The sequence below is a fragment of the Macrobrachium nipponense genome, chromosome 32 (genome assembly GCF_015104395.2).
Source record: "Macrobrachium nipponense isolate FS-2020 chromosome 32, ASM1510439v2, whole genome shotgun sequence".
NCBI classification, from domain to species: Eukaryota; Metazoa; Arthropoda; class Malacostraca; order Decapoda; family Palaemonidae; genus Macrobrachium; species Macrobrachium nipponense.
The window spans coordinates 25750612-25768073 of NC_061094.1; the positions used below are offsets into that span (position 1 = coordinate 25750612).

General features: G+C 46.9%; 1 protein-coding gene across 3 annotated transcripts in view; it reads left to right on the top strand.

Annotated features, from left to right (window-relative positions):
* The window catches only part of LOC135207284 (GDP-D-glucose phosphorylase 1-like), a 133432-nt gene that overhangs the window by 24087 nt on the left and 91883 nt on the right, over positions 1 to 17462 (top strand). The gene's annotated exons all lie outside the window — the stretch shown is intronic.

The following is a 17462-nucleotide window of genomic DNA, read 5'->3' on the forward strand; positions in this document are numbered from 1 at the left end:
AGCTTACGACCTATCCAGCTGCCGGCAGTACCTTCCTATTGTAAAAGGACCTCAGGTTTGTATAGTTAGGAAAAATGCAATTTTGCAAAATGGACAAATTGTCATTTTTATAGCTAACAATTTTTTTTGGCCTCGTTCAGCTTAAAAAACTAAAAAATTTCTGGGTAATGCTTCACAGATTTAGTGCAGGTGACTGGTCTTTGCCCATTAATGGGAAATACCAAGAATTAACTAGCAGACAACTGTAGTAGTCTATTTCTGGCCGATGTTTACGGTAACACCAAGTGTTGATAGCAGCTGTGTTCTTAAATTCACCGGTCAGAGACTGGATTTCGCCGGTGAAGGATTATCACTGTTTCTAGTAGTCTTCTAAGCTTTCAGCTTTCAGGGAAATACTACGTATTTTGTTTTGTTATGAAGGGAGCTTGATTCTAGTTTTCATATTTTGCTGCAGTAGAGTAGTTTACCAATGGCTAATAATTTAAACATTGCATTTGTTGCCGAACCACTACTGACATGTGAGACATGTTACAATAAGTAGCGTAATAATGTAAAACATGGCATTGCGTTTGTTGCCTCTACTGGACAAAGTAGTAATAACATATTTTTGTGTGGGCTACTGAACCAATAGTATTTCTTTGGTAGTAAACACATATCTGAGAGTCTCAATTAATATCTGATAGATTTGAGCAAGCTTTGTCAGTAAAGGTCAATTTTATACATTCAACTTACCTGTCAGATATATACATAGCTTTTACTCCGTCGTCCGACAGAAATTCGAATTTCGCGGCACAGCAGCAGGGTAGGTCAGGTGATCTACCCCCCCGCCGCTGGGCGGGGCGGGAATAGGAACCCATACCCGTTTTCTAATTCATATTTTTTCTGTCCCGCTTGCGAATGTAACAACGTTTGTTCAGTTCCTCTGATGGATTTTCGTGTTTCATCGCCATCGACCGTGGCTGGGTCTAACTTTTACAGGGAAGTAATGGATCTTTGTTTGGTTCGCATACGCTTTTGTTAACTTTTAGAATTTTTTTTGATAAAATTAACTTCGAAATTTTATAAGATTAGTGACGTGTAACTACTACCGAAGTTTTCGGTAGACACTCGTCCACTTTCACGAAAGTGAATTACGTATACTTTCATGAAAGGGAATTACTTATATATTATTCATTAATACAAATAAAGTGTTAGAGTTTGATGAGAAATGTATATCTTTCTTCCTAGTTGGGGAAGTCAGAAAAGTAACTATCCTTTAGAAGCTTTATTAGCTCTTGTGTTAACGAGCAATTATAGTAGTAACAGTACTAGTAGTTGTTGCATAGCCTCATCACCTTCTTACTCCGCAGAATCTTACAATACATATTTGCAAATTGTAGACTTTGGATATAGTTCGATATGCGAACTCTTAGAACGTAAGAAGTTGAATATAGTGTTTCCCCATTACAATGGAGAGTCTGCGTCATGATCGGGCTCCTGTCTCGCTCTCAGGTCTAGACCTCTTCCAAGCTCACAAGCCCAGAGGGAGAAGGAATGTCGAAAACCGTAAGGAGGTTTCAGAGAATCCCCACGTTTGCAGCGTCCCCTCGGCAGGTTCTGTTAGAGCGTCCCAGACTGCCAGGGATAGCCATTGGAAAAAGGGCATCCTAAAAACAGTGTTTCTCCCTTTTTATGCGTACGGTTTCCTCGAGGATAGAAGAAACTTCAAATGAATGAAAGTGGCGAAGTTCCTTGTATAATGCCTTCTGGTTAGAATTATTCAAAATTAGAATGACATTAATCGATCCACCTTTCGGAATCAGGCGACGATTTAGCGCCTTCTAATATTAGAGATCATTCGATAACATTTGTGATAAAGTCATTGTTCGACATGTTTTTTTTCGCAACTAGACGAGAGCGCTATCCAATGGGGGTGGGGGTATGAAATTGTTATTTGTTCCGATACGTAATACAAACCATCGGTCCTTTAACAATAGGAAGTAGCTAGCGGCAGCTGGAACGGTCGTAAGCTTCGAACAAGGGGAGAACGGTAGTTAACTGCTTGTCCGACAGTCGCGCGCCGCGCGACTGGGTGGGAGGTAAACAAATCACTTTTGCTTTCGGCCTCCGCGTGTGAAGGACGTGTTCGCATCGCTCTCTGCCCGCTTCATCGTCGTATGCTTTGTTTATATTGTGTTTTCTACTAATGGTTTGTTTGACTTGAAAAATGAAAACTGTAAGTACACTGTTTTCTATTTTCATTACTTAATTATGAACCAACATGGAGTTATCGCCGTAGATGCGGCGATTTCCTCTCTTTTCATGAATTGAACCCTTGAATTATGCCTCGTGCCGAGGGCGGGCGCGCTCACCGAGTCATGTATTGTGGGTTCGAAAGTGTGTAATTGAAAAATGTAAGTACTCTTTTCATTATATGTTTGCCCTGTGCGTTCGTTACGAGAGTGTGTTTGCGCTCGGCACGAGCCTTCTAATTTTGTATAATGAATGCAATGAAAGTGGATTCGCAATTGCAATATTCTTTTCATTTTCATTTATTTATTTGCATGAAATTTAATTTGGATCAATTTTCGTTCTTACCCGGGAATTGATCCTTACGATTTTTTTTTTGTGAAAATGAAATCGCAAGTGCAGTATTCTGTTTCATTTTCATATATAGTTTATGATAGCATCATATTATTGGATCAGTTTCCGTTCTTCCACCCGGGAATTGATCTTTTCCCCTTTAAGTTCTATGAAGTGAATCGCAAGGGCAGTATTCTGTTTTCATTTTCATATTACTTTTCACTGCTGTGCGGGGGTAGGGGAAGCGAAGGTCTGCCAGGAGTCGTCGGAAAGCTCTCCGCGACTCCCTTGGTATCCGATTCTTCGTCTTCCTTCCTGCCCCCCGCTCAGCTTTTTCGTTGTATTTTGTATTTGGGGTCTTCCTTGCGTTCGGGGTGGGGCATGTCTTCCCCCCGTGCGTGAGGGAACCCCTCTTACTAATCTATCTATGTTACCGCAGGTGCTACATCCGTGGGAGACGACCTTGGACAGGTATAGGACCACCGCGAGGCAGCTGGGCGTGCCTAGCATCCACGGGCTGCTGCAGCGTCTAGCGAGGTCTGGGGCGGTCTCCACTACTACCACGGCCGCTTATGCTGCTCCCCCCCCTCCTGGTCTACACTCCCCATGCTGTGTCGATGACGCCGTCTGCCGCTACTAGGGCCGCAGCCGTACCGAGGTGGGGTTGCCGCCGCCGCCTGTTTTCTTCGTGTTGCCTGCCCAGACTTCCGCTGTTTCCAGCAGCTCGCCCCGGGACCGGGCGCGCCAGGACCCAGGTTTCCGCTGGCTGCCGATGATTCTACGAGGCGATCGCTGGCCTGCCGTACCTGCCGCTGATGTGATTCCCGCTGTTGGCTTGGCTGTCCCTTCTGGGTCTACCGCTGCCGCTGTTCCTGCCGCTCCTGAGCTGGTTGCTGTTCCTGTCGCTCCTGGTTCCTGTGCCTGTCCATGCTGGTCCTGCCCACGGTGTGTCTTCCCCAGTCCCAGGTCCTTCCGGACAGGTGCAGTCGGGCCGTGTTGCTTCGGCAATAGCCCCGGCTCCGGCCTGGATGGAGGACCTGACGACTGTCCTGCGTGAGCTGACGAGAAGAGGAGGAGAGAGGAAGCTGTCATCTTCGTCTTCATCGTCTGCTGCTGCCATCTTCCCCTTCGACTTCTAAGGCCCATAAGCCGAAGAAGAAGAAGGCTGCCTTCCCCCCTAAGAAGTCTCCTTCGGGAACTTCTAAGGCCCGTCCACCTCGGTGGGACGGGGGGTCCTTCTGCTGGTCCTCCTGCTCCTTCGGGAGCGGGAGCGGGCCCGTCTCCCCTTCCGCAAGGAAGAGATAGACGGGGGACCAGAGGAGTATCGGTTAGCTCTGGTACTTCCTCGCCTGGTGCTAGCGGCGATGCCGCTACGCCAGGTTCCGGCTCGGTCTCTCGTTCGCGAGAGATCCCGAGTGTACGTTCTCCCATCGGGAGACCGTGCAGCGCCAGTTTCGGCACCAGAGTTCGCTCGGCGCCAAGACGCGGCACGGAGCAGAAGGCTGGTGAGAGACGCTCAGGTGACTCTTGCCAGGCCAGCGGCCGCTTCTTGCAGCGACCAGCTGGTAACCCACCCGGGTTTCCCCCTAAGAAGGCTCCTTCGGGACCTTCTAAGGGCCCGTCTCGCTCCGGCGATTCGGGGAGCTCTTCTGCTGGTCCCTCCTGCTCCCTCGGGAACAGGGCCCGTCTTTTCTTCTACCAAGGAGAAGAGACGGGGACCAGAGGAGTACCAGCTTCGGCTGGCACTTCCTCGCCTGGTTCTAGCGGTTCTGCGCTAAACCAGGATCCGCCTCGCTTCTCGTTAGCGAGAAGTACCGAGTGGACGGTCTCCCGCGGAGACGACCGTCCAGCCAAAGTCTTGACGCCCGAGCTCGCTCGCCGTCAAGACCGAAGCGCGGAGCAGAAGACTGGCGAGAGTCGTGCAGACGACGCTCGTCAGGCCAGTGGACGTTCTCGCAGCGACCAGCTGGCTGCTCGGGTTGACGTGACGGTCGCTGACCAGCCACGAGTTGAGGCGAGGAAGGGGTCCCCGCGGCCGTCGGTACCAGCCACGGCTGGTACCAGCGGCTCGACGCGCCGAGAGGACGCGGATCGCGGTCTCACACCGCGACAGCGAAACCTAGCAGGTCACCTGACGCCGCTCCCATCGGGACCGGGCGAAGATGGTAACCAGCAACAGCTCGCCTGACGCTAGAGATCAGCGTCGACGTTCTCAGCCGAGCCTCTCGCCCCAGGCGAGCGGCAAGGCTAGGCCTGCTGCTCGATCGCCACCGCGGGCGTTACGATCAGCAGCAGCCCTCCAAGCACGCTGGTCCTGCCAGCGAGCTAGGGGGGGGCGTCAGGTCTGCCTCTCCTGTACCTTCAACCTCCTCGGGCTACACCGGGAGGAGCGAGGTACCTATGAGTGATCGCGAGAGGTGCGCCGCTCGCGATCCCCGCTATGACGCCGTATGGACCAGGCACGGTTTCTAGGACCGACCAGGACATACGTGCAAGTAGCTGGAGGCGACCGTCAGGGGTCTGCCGCTTTTCCTCCTTCGGAAGGAGGAGTATCTCGGGATCTGTTCTTGTTGGAAGGACTGGACGGTCCTACTCCGCAAGACGCGGTTACTCCCGAGATACAGAGGAGATTACAGAAGTCATTAAGCTGATTCGTCAGCATAATGACCTTGCGGAAGGATTGCCGCTCCCACCAGCAGAGCTCACGTCTCTGCTCGAGTCGTTTTGGGGCCCGAGAGGGAACCCAAACCGACGGTGGGTCTGCCGCGATCGGAGCTTGCCGATTCTGTCTCGAACCAGAGTCTCTCGTCTCCGGACAAGAAGGCTCGCTCAGTTCTGGCCGGTCGATCAAGCTACTTACCACCTCCTCTACTGCGACAGCGGCGTTTCTACGTGTCTTCGGACACCGTATTTAAATACTCCTTCGGTCCTCCTGAGAGGTTTCGACCTCGACGAGGACTGGAATGAGTCGGAGGACGGTATCGGCTCTCCCCCCGTCAGGTGTCGATCAGCCCCACCCAGACGACTTCACAGTGGCGGCAGACCCTTACCTACAGTGAGAGTTCGTAACTCGCGGGAAAACGTTTTCTCCTGACGATACGTTTTCCCCAGACTCTGAGAGACCATCGCCGCAAGGCGATGGCTGCTCCTATTCTTCTCCAACTGCTAGTTTCCACTGGGGAACCCCCCCCCCCCCCCCTGAGCGAGCGAGTATCCAATTCCTCCCCCATTCCCCTCTCTCCTTACGGCTACGAGGGAAAGGGGAGGGATCCTACAGAGATTTCTCTGTAGGATCCCACGTTCGGGACTGCGCTACCGGGGGACCTTCGGGTCCTACCTGACGTAAGCCCCGGTCGTTGAGGAGGGATCCTGCCCATTCTCGATTTCTACGGGAATCGAGAGGACCACCAGCCGATATCGTTTGACGAATTCGGTGGGGTTTCGCAGACTGCTTAGAATTCTAGGAATTTCTAGCGCATTCAGAGTGTTTCGAGTTTTTTACGATCTCCAAACACTTAGGCGAGACCACGGTCTAAAGTGAGCGAGACGAGAATCCCCGATGTTACATGATAATCGGGAACCTCGCCTATGCTCGAAATTCCTGGAATTTCTAGCATTGGGGGGGGGGGGGGGGGGGGGAAGAAGACTGCTGATGAAAGAAACTATCTTACAGTAGCGACCAACTGGAATAGAGAAGATCGGACGGGAATATCCAGTTTGGCTTGAACTATCGTCTTAGTATTCTGTTCACCATTCGAAGCTTTCCTTCGAGGAAGACTTCTCCTTCACTCTTTGATAGAGATCGAAGGTGGTCGAATCTCCAATCCTTATTTTGTTTTTTTTCTTGAAGGAAAGAATTTTAGGATGGGAGATCGTTGTTCAGAATCCTACAAATATACTACGTATATTAACCTCGCGACATGATTCTACTAAGCAGTTGAATTGTCCGAGGGGTAGGCGCATATCCTAGTTTTATCTACGGATTGCGACTTAGAAGAGAAGTATTCCTAATTGAACTGCAACTCGGGGTTGCCTGCAACCTCCAGGAGTTTTCAGTTTCAATTTTTATATACTTTATGGTTTTGTCACGACAACACCATTTCAACTTTTATATTTACCGAAATTCGTTTCGCCTAAATATAATTGCTCGAGCATATCTTTTATGCTCGGTAGTTCTAGCCGAACGCATTCCTTCATGGAATAATGGATTACATGGCAACTCAGGATGACGAGTCGGCGAGAGCTCAGGCTCAACTACTGCGTATTGAACTGCCTGACAGCAGCTCAGTATCAGCTGGGCCTCCGAGATGCACGGTCAGTTATGTCTCTCTCTCCCCTGGTTTGATTGACTACCGAACCGTATCTCTGCCCAACAATCATGGACTTAGGTCTCTGATTAATGGGGATTCTCGCAATAATGAAGGACCATTTACTGCTGTGACGCTAGAGTCCATCGCCTTCGACATTGCGAGAATTTTCAATAGAGATATCTCTTGGACTCTTTCATCTTTCTGTTTACCGCACGGTAACAGAAGTCTGTACAAGTCTCCCGCTGCATCGCACTGCGATAATGCGAATGATTTTGCAGACATCTGAGTTTGTCTTCAAAATATCTCGTATTCGTAGGTGTACAATTGTTCATTGTTCAACCCGAATTACGAGATCTGTCAGAGACATCGCTACTCTCCGACCTGACAGCTCTACTTCCAAATGTTCAGCCCATGAGAAGCAGTTCTTCAGGCGGTTTTCCCCTGTGTTTTCATTACGAAGAACGCCCCGCTTTCATTGCAACTACGACTTCTCACCGGCCAGCAGCAATGAAATAGCGGTTAGCGTTTTCAGTCATTTGTAGCACAGGTTATGAATCTTGAGAATCCTTCTCTCGATTCGTCTGTGAAGACGTAGGTTGCATTCAATATCTACCTTCGTCTTCAACGGTACATAGTGTTGTTTCTCCTTAGCTGAGATTCAACAACCATGAGATGTTTTGCCTTCAGGGACCTCGGTCTCTAGAAGGCAATTGACTTTCGCCTGTTGGGCACATGCCTTAAGAGAATCATCACCTCGCTGTCCGGCATTGGTGACAAACAAATACATTATTTGTTTGGTCTCTCGGCATAACCCTTTTAAGGCGAAGGTCACGTGACTTACTCTGGATGCTTTGACAACTTGCTCCTACCGAACGCAGTCAGTCGGCAGCTGTCAGAGCGCCCGAGTCAGTTACGAAACTACGCTGTTGACTTAGTTTGGTTGTTACACAGCAATCATTACTTCGTTTTAATAGCTGTCACAGTACCCATACCATTGACACCCACCATGGAGTGTCGGTTGTCCTATCCATACCGAGAACTTCGCTGCATGGGGGATAGGAGGATGCTTTTTAGAGACTTCGTGGCAAACGGACAGACCAGTATGGGTACGGACATCACCGAAGTAGAGAAGAGGAATAGGTCATAGCGACTTATTTCCTTTCTTTTCCTCTGAGGAACTGCATGACTTCTCCTGCGAAGTCAAGCTCCAGGGGAGGGATCCGTGACGTCGATTTCGTACCGAACTTCGTAGCGAAGATCAGAACCCTTCGGTCCCTGACGATTGGTTCGAGTCGTTCACAATCCCCTCCCTAATGGACTTCACCGCCTTCGATGCGAAGGAGATGCTGCCTTGTCCGCAAGAACTTCTCCGTGGCGCAGGTACTGAAGGCAGGGGTCTGGTCCAACCAGACCACATGCCCTTCCTTCTACCTTCGGGATATTGCCCACAGGTCCTTGGATCTTTTTCCTTGGGACCCGTGGTGGCTGCTCAACACGTTGTGTAGCGAACCCAGACCCTCGCAGGCTGAACAGCATCGGAGTCCTGGTGTGACCGTAAGAATGGATGAGTGAATGAGAGTGTGACTGGCTCCTCTTCCATCTTTTTCTTCCCCTCTACCTGTGGTTAGAGGGACACGGTCGTCACCCTGCTGGATTAGGACAAGATGCAGGTGAGCTACTCAACAGAGCCCCATCCTATCCCTTTCACTAGGGATAGGAGCGTATATCCACTTCCTCCAACAAGGGGGAGGAAGTGGATGCCAGCTTGAGACAACCCATACTTTATGTTGCCTCTTGCAAACAGGAACAAGTTCTTGCTTGCTGGTACGAAAGATTACGCTTGCCTCTCTCTTAGTAACTCGGCCCAGAGGCTGAACCCATGATCCTGCGGTGCACACCCCGATCAATCGGACAGAGGCTTGGATCCCTCCCTCGCTCTTACGACCAGGGAGGCATTCCAGGGATGGACGAACACCAGTCTGTCATCAAAAGACTCAGATTCCTCCCACCACGAGTGAGTCTTCCTATTGTTAAAGGGACCGATGGTTTGTATTACGTATCGGAACAAATGACAATTGTCGAAAATTGCATTTTTCCTAACTATACAAACCTGAGGTCCTTTACATATAGTCCCATTCCTCATGCCACCCCTCACTCTGCGTATTTTGCATGGGCCAAAAGCAAAAGTGATTTGTTTACCTCCGCGGCGACTGTCGGACAAGCAGTTAACTACCGTTCTCCCCTTGTTCGAAGCTTACGACCGTTCCAGCTGCCGCTAGCTACTTCCTATTGTTAAAGGACCTCAGGTTTGTATCAGTTAGAAAAAACAAAATGCAATTTTTCGACAAATTGTCATTTCAACATAAGATTCCCCATCGGTGCATTTTTAGATATAAATCTATTATGATGAGAAACGATTTAGATTGTTTGTCAATCGAATGAATTATATGGATCTCGTTGAGTGATAAAGCATATGTATGATGCTTTTTAAGCTTCTAGCTCCTACCATGGCTTAGGACAAATCGCCTTAGGACTACGATATGGCAAGGCATAGACACATACCCGCCAAATGTTATGCTATAAGGGTCAACGTGAAATCCTTACAAAATTTCCTAAACTTAATATGGTTTACCTTAATGTAACAGTATTATAGAGGATTCTATTAAGCTAGAGTATGAGTTTATATGATGCTATCGTGTTCTTCGAGAAGTGATCGGAGAAGCATATCTTTATTGGTGGATTGAGAGTAGGATAGAACATTTTTCTTCGTGTTAGAAGAGGTTTCCATGAATTACCAGTACCCTTCTAGGACTTTCCTAGAAGGAATAGGTTTAAAAGAATTGTTTAGACGACACCTATTTAGTTTCTAGACTTGTCGAAGTCTCGTTAGCTTAATTATGCTTATATAAAAACTTCCTGAAGTTCGATAATAATTTATAAGATTCCTTTATTTAATGGAGTAACTGGCAACTATGGAAAGGGAAGGCCAGACTGCTTTCGCTTTGAAGACCAACCAACGCAGTCGCAGTACCATCTTGTTCTCAGTCGTGAGAGGTCGTTTACAGCTCTCTCTCCTGCGGAATGGGATAACTAACCGTATCTCTTCCCTACAATCGTGGTCTTAGCCTCGGATTGAGGGAATACTGAAGCTATCATAAATAATATAGTGTCTGCCTTTTGTTAGGAATCTTTCAATAAGAAGGATATTACAACCTTTCAATGCTGTTTACCGTAGGTAACATTGATTAAAGGATTCTAATGCAGCAGAACATGATATTATTTAATGCACTCATACTTACGAAAGCATGGCTTATTAGAGTACATACTTAGTGAGAAGAGAGATGTAATAGAGATTCACTTCAAGACTACGGTATGGTTAAGTCTTTCGAAAAAGGACACAACCGTATTTAGAATCGGATATTGCGCAGAAGTTGTATGAGTCGGAGGTTTCCCTGAATGGATTATACTACGTATATAAAAGTTTTTCATAAGAACGGAATTAACATATGAAAGGATGTCGGGTACCATAAAGACACAGATGTTCTGGCACATAACATAAAGATAATTAGTAGGAGGCGCCAGCCTGGCGCAGATGCGCCACCCTGGCGCGGGTTGCGCCGGCCTGGCGCAGGTTGCGCCGGCCTGGCGCAGGTTGCGCCACCCTGGCGCAAGTTGCTTCCACCCTGGGCAAGTTGCGCCAGCCTGGCGCAAGTTGCGCCAGCTTGGTGCAATAAGCCTAGAGCACCATCCAAAATATTTCTCGTTTGAGCGAGTTATTAAATAAAAGCAATACAAGAATTTGCGAGTCTGTGAGAACCTCGATCGACGATAATAACTGTTTAAGTATGTCTAACATTTATTGCAAAGAGTTGTGAGAACCTGCGAGAAGTCTTCTTCATAGATCTCTTAGCAAGAAGAAGACGAACAGTCTTCCTGTAGACTGCTTCCTTTTCCTCAAACCATGCCATAAGGAATCATAAGCGCCAGCCAGACGCCTGGCTCTAACTAGAAATAATTAGTTAATAGATATACCTTAGAGCAAATTATGCTTTCCTACATAGAGCTGGGAAGTTACTCAGTCCCTCGCACTGGAGTGGTCCTTCTCGTTCAAAAAAAAAGGGGGAGGGGGGGGGGATACGGAAGAATTATCCGAGGAAAGAATAATTCCCCTTCCGATATACTCGTATTAGAGGAAAATTGAGAAGAAACATCCAACTATGGAAGTACTGTAGAATTATAGGATTCTTACAGCACCTCTTCTTATTTTGATATCGAGATTTCCTGACCAAGATTGCGAGTAATAGGCCATAAAGGCTTAAGCCAGGCTTTAACCAGGCGATAGGCGCCAACCAGGCGCGAGCGCCAGCTAGGCGCGAGGCGTCAACCAGGCGCGAGCGCCAGGCTTTAACCAGGCGATAGGCGCCAACCAGGCGCGAGGCGTCAGCCAGGCGCGAAGCGCCAGCCAGGCGCAAGATATCAGGATCTCCAATTTCTCAGTATTTGGAGATAGACTTTCCAAGAGTTTCCTCTTTGAGAAACTTGACAAACAAGAATCAGTTTCTTTTTTTCCTGACAGAAGCTGGACTCAACGTTGTCGCACAAGGCGCGGACCGTGGCCCTTGTCAGGATTAACTGAAATTGCGGAAGTCTCTAACAAGAACAGACTTCTCATGTCAGGTAACATAGTGGTTTTTCGCGTGAGCGACTTCTTTCCTGGCAAGAGGAGTTGGTTTTGGGAGAAACTCTTTTTGCCAGATCAACCCTCTACTGACAATTATTCTAGATATCGCACAGGCGAACGTAGTACGTGTCAGGATAAGTGGGTTCTTCTGCTTTATAGACCTTTACATGGTGAAGAGAACTGATATCTTTAGAGGTCTCTCGCTTTCCTCAACCTTATGAGACAAGGGATAGAAAAATATATCGGACTCATAAGTTAATCTGGGTGCAGGTTTTAGAAAGACCTTGGCAACCCCTTTTTTGTTGCACGTTTCGGCTAGTCCCTTGAACCATGCAGCTCCTCTTCTCCTCTTTCATTGTTATTAACAGGATGGTATATTATCCTACTCCCATGTAAACATATAACAAGGAAGACCTTGTAATGTTTTTGATACTGGAAAAGACTCGTAGGAGCTCTCAGTATTGGGTGATGAGGCTCTTTCAAGTATCTGAACCGTACATTACGGCCTGATGTCCTAGGATAGGAATCTTGAATGATTCTCCTCGATCCTGGATCAGTTAGTAGGAGAATAGGATAATAATAATTTGTTTTGCAGAATAACGATGATAGAATTTTTCCATTCTCTCGTTGCCCAGGCACGAGGACAGGAGAAAGAATATAAGAGAGAGGTAGCAATATACGCCATCTTTATGTTATAGAAAGGGGAATAAAAATTTAGTCTTTTTTCCCCTAAAAGATAAACTCTTTACAGAATGTAAGACAAAGGGCGTCAAAGAAGAGACGGTATATGTTATGCCTCATTTTAGATTAGTGAGGTTGGATTCTCAGAGGTCACGTTCTTCTCACAGCAGGTTTTGGAAGTCTTTTCCAAGACAGTCTGAATATTCTTTCAACATCTATTTTAAATGGACCGTTAACAACCTCTCCACTCTGAGTCTGTCTGCGTGCGGACTGACCCAGAAGTGGACATGAATGAGAGGATGTTTCAAGGTAAATGACAGTAGTCATGGATAAGATATATAATTACTGCAGATCGTGCTTGAGGGAATGAGGAAACTGTCCTCTTCTGATACCTCTGTGAACCACATAGCGGTTTTTTCTTCCCTTTCAGAGGGAAGAATTACCTTTGTATATATCTGCTATCAAAAAGAACGCAGTAAAAGGCTATACTCTGTCTCTATAAAGGGAATTGGAGATAGCAGAGCATTAAGATCTTCGGGATCTTACACAATACCTCTATACGACAAGACTTGGAGATCTTATAGTTACAATGGGATCCTATTTGGGCTTCAGATTCCGTGTTCTGACAAAGTGGAACTGCTCCTCATCAATGTCTCTCTTGGTACTAATCGACCCAAAAGGACGAGTGAGATTTGGGCTTGGAATCTGGAATCAAATTCTAGAAAGACTCGGCAATGGGTTCCTGCCAGCATGGGATGTTTGCAAAAGAACTATAACCTTTTATTCCTGGATTAACGCTTTCAGATAAAGGATTCGTTGTCCAGGCAATGTATTTACGTTGTTATCTACAAAAGAAGATAAGATTTAAACGTTTGCTGACAGAGTCTTTGGAATACGATGAGGGCTCAAAACTACTTCCCAGAAGGTTCGAAGAGATATATTTAAAGAGCTAGAAATCGGGAATCCTCCCAATTTCAGCTCAGAGTCTCCTTAAACTTCCAGGCTCTTTCCCTGCCTTCGTGCAAGGATAGGGAAGATTTTGCAACGAGAGAACTCGTCAACATGTAGGAAGAGTGCTCGTTAGCAACTGAAGTATCAAGTATGATCCTCCTCGGAGGAAGACTGGTCTCTCGGACTATTAGATTTCCTATCGTCTACTGGATGTAACCGACTAAAATTACCTCAATTTGTTGCAGAGGCCATAAGCTCAAAGTGAAAGAATTTCTTCCACCCTTTTCCTTTCTCCTGATAAACGATTGTGGATGTTCAGACTTTCGGACAATGTAGCGCCAATCAGGCGCCAAATGCCAAACAGGTGTAAAGACGCCAGAGCAAGACAGTCCAATTAAACACTGTCATTGTCTGATGAGGAGAAGGAGTAGGCCTCCAATCTGGCGCAGATGCGCTAGAGGCGAATGAATCAGGCAAATAGTGTCCGAGGTGGACATCGCCAGTTTTCATCGAGACTCTTAACAAGCTCGAATCTCCAGCAAGTGGGGAGAAGTCAGCCAGGCGCGAGGAGCCAGCCAGGCGCGAGGAGCCAGCCAGGCGCGAGGCGCCAGGCAAGCGAAGCACCAGCCAGACTGCGAGGCACCAGCCAGGCCGCGAGACGCAGGGCGAGGCGCCAGGCAGGCGCGAGGCGCCAGGCAGGCCGCGAGGCCACAGGCCAGGCGCGAGGCGCCAGGGCTGGCGCGACGGCACCAGCCAGGCGCTAGGCGGCAGCCAGCCGAGGACGCAGGCAGGCGCAAGGCTCCAGCCAGGCGCGAGGCTCCAACAGGCGCGAGGCGCCAGTCAGGCGGGGCGAGGCGCCAGGCAGGCGCGAGGCGCCAGCCAGGCGCGAGACGCAGGCAGCGCAGAGATCTCCAGTCAGGCGCGAGGCGCCAGCCAGGCGCGAGGGCGCCAGCCAGGCGCGAGGCGCCAGCCAGGCGCGAGACGCCAGGCAGGCGCGAGCGCAGACAGGCGCGAGGCCTCAGCAGGCGCAAGCCAGGCTCTGGGCTTCATCTAGAAGAGATCTGTTGCAAAGAAAGCCCTGGTCTTCTTTGGAAGAGTGGAATCTCTAAAGCACTTCTTGAGTAACTTGACGTTTCCTTCAAACAGCTAAGAATTAAAAGCACTTGAAGTGCGAGCTTTAACAATTCTTGTTCTTTCCATAACAATATGTCGTGAGAGTCATATTAGCTGTATAACGGGAGATGCAACTCTGTGTTGACTTCTCTTTGCACGAAGGAGATCAAGTGGGCCTATGAGAGATCCTTCTCTCTTTGTTATACGTGTCCACGGATGCGTTGCTGGGATAGGGAGCCGACACTGATCCTTAACTAGTGAATTGAAAATTTTTATTTTTATTTTTTATTTTTACATAAGTGTATTTATTTTTTATTTTCTGGGGTTATTTGAAATGAGTTTGGGATAGCTCTTTTCAAATTAAGCACAAACCCTCGTGTTAGGATCAGGTGATCGGGATCGGTGTTTGTGCTCCTTAAATTATGCCAATAGGCATTGGTATTGTCATGTAAGTGGATAAGACCCCATTGACACAAATGACCACTAGATTCTGTCAAGTAAGTGGATAAGACCCCATTGACAGATCTACAAGAACTCTTAGCCATAGGTCACATCCTCGCTGAGGCCCTTGAGACGAAGCAGACTACTAGCAATAGCTAGGAAGTCGACCTTCGTCTAAACACATAGGAACCAAGGTTTATTTATTTATTACCTACAACGTATGTTGTTTACCTGTCTATTCAGTAATAGCTGTCTTTTTACCCTCCACCAATGGTGTGAATCAGCTATGGTATATCTGACAGGTAAGTTGAATGTATAAAAATGATATTGTTATGATACAATAAAGTTTTATACATACTTACCTGGCAGATATATACAATTAAATGGCCCACCCAGCCTCCCCTCAGGAGACAGCTGGAAGAAAAAATATGAATTAGAAAACGGGTATGGTTCCTATTCCCGCCACCCAGCGGTGGGGGGGTAGATCACCTGACCTACCTGCCGCGTGTGCCGCGAAATTCGAATTTCTGTCGGACGACGGAGTAAAAGCTATGTATATATCTGCCAGGTAAGTATGTATAAAAACTTTTATTTATTGTATCATAACAATATTCATTTCCCTTTCCATCTTTAATTAGCGTAGGAAACTTTAATTTTCGTGTTTGTTACCTAGTTTAATGATTATTGTAACAAACGTAGATTTTGCGTTCACTACTGAAACAATATTTTCAGTATTGAAATGTATATGTACAAGTGTCAATAATGTTTGATAAAAATTGAGATATATTTGTATAATAGTACTCTGGGTACTTTAAATAGTGTCAGTAAAGGTTAACGTTCCTGGTCCAAGTAGCGTAATAAACGTAATACGTACTTACTATTGTATTCGCTAACGGTCTGATTTATTATCCATAATGAAATGCATATCTGCATGTCTCAATAATTTGTGTTAGTAGTTGAGATATGTGTGTATGATGGTACTTGGTGTACTTCAGTTATGGTTGGTAAAGGTTAACTGCCATTTCTGAGTAGCATACTAAACATTAATATTGTGTTAGCCACCGGACATATATTTTCAGTAATGATATGCATATTTGCAATTCTCAATAGCATTTGCTAGGATTTGAGATATGCCTGTATAATGGTACGCTGTGTACTTCTATTGTTGGTAAAGGATTAATGGATCATTGTCTTACACTTTAACTTGCAGAGAACCGGAAGTGTAAGGGCAGTATACTTAGTGGGGAAAGACATGTGCTTAGTATTTTATACTTGCTTTTTTTGCAGAAGGTCAGGAAACAGTTTATGTGATAAATGCACACAAACAGCAGTCTTGTAAGCTTTGTAGTATATATCTTCCTCCTCAAAAATATATTACATATAGAGAAAATGTACTTATTGTAGAAATTTCTCTCCTTCTACTGGCCCTCGAAAACTTTTTTCACTTGCTCTTGTGTTTGGCTCCATTGCTTCCTTCCTGTGCCATTGCCAGTCTTGTGTCTGCGTTAATGTTAACCTTGTTATTAAGTGAAGTGTTGTGAAGTGGAGGAGGTGTCTATTCATCCCTCCTAGTCAAAGGTCCCTGTCATACTCCCCTTAACCTGCGAGGAGACTTACTGGAAGGCCATGGGGGGTGGGGGCGGTTTACACACAGGTAGGCACCCGAGCTTCCAATAGCGCCCTAGCTTCCAAGAGTGGCCGATATCACCTGAGCTTCCAAGAGTGGCCGATATCACCTGAGCTTCCAAGAGTGCCCGATAGTGCGCAAGCTTCCAAGAGCACTTGATAGCGCCCAATCACCTTTTACCATCTCAGGCATCTGGTGCTAGACTACTACTGAATAACACCAATCTCTCTTTAGCTCGACACCTATCTCTTTTAAGAACATACCACTGTTCATTTTCAAGAGCAAATTCCAATTGGAAGCCTAGCTTCGATTGTCTAGTGGCTGACTCTAGTCTCTGATCATCGAATGTCAATCTTCAGTATCAGATTCCCTCCCATGAATACCATACAATCACTTAGGCGGTTTTGCCTCTTTTCGACCTGTTCTGCTTTTGCCTAGAGTTCCAGATGGATGGAATTGGGCCCTTTTGTGTCATCAAATGTGTGTCAAAGCACTGGTCTTTGCAGACAGGGACTTTGGTGGACAAACTTATGAGCTTGTTGAAGAAAGCTGTCACATCTACAGGGAGTTGGGAGCCTGATTGGCTTTTAAGGGAGCAAAACAAATGTTTTTGTCTGTTACTCCCTCTGATGCTTGTTGAAGTTCTTGTCAAGATTTTGGAGTAAGGATTTTTTTTGTCTTGACATCAGGAGCAGGGGTTAAGAAGACAGGAGACTTGCAACTGTTGCCAGCCTCAGCCATCTACCAAGAGAATCACAGCTGCTTTCAGAAGCCATATGTGCTCGGTCCTTTTGTCCTTTGGATTGATGATATCTTCCCTCCTGAGCGCTTTTTTATGGATAGTCTCTCTTGGGCTTCAGACTGAAGGGAGTGCCATGAACCCATTCTCTAGCGGTGCCTGATCATCTTCAGAGCTCCTGGCACCAGCTTTTTGGCGCCTAGCACCGAATCGCAAGTGCCCAACTCCTGCTCCGGTTCGCTTGTCTCTTTTTAGCTATGCTAGGCTAACACTGCTAAACACCTAGTTTTTTTTTTCTTAAGATTTTTTTTAGACCACTGAAGTTATTACCCTGGTTTGGTTCTAGACCCTTTTTTA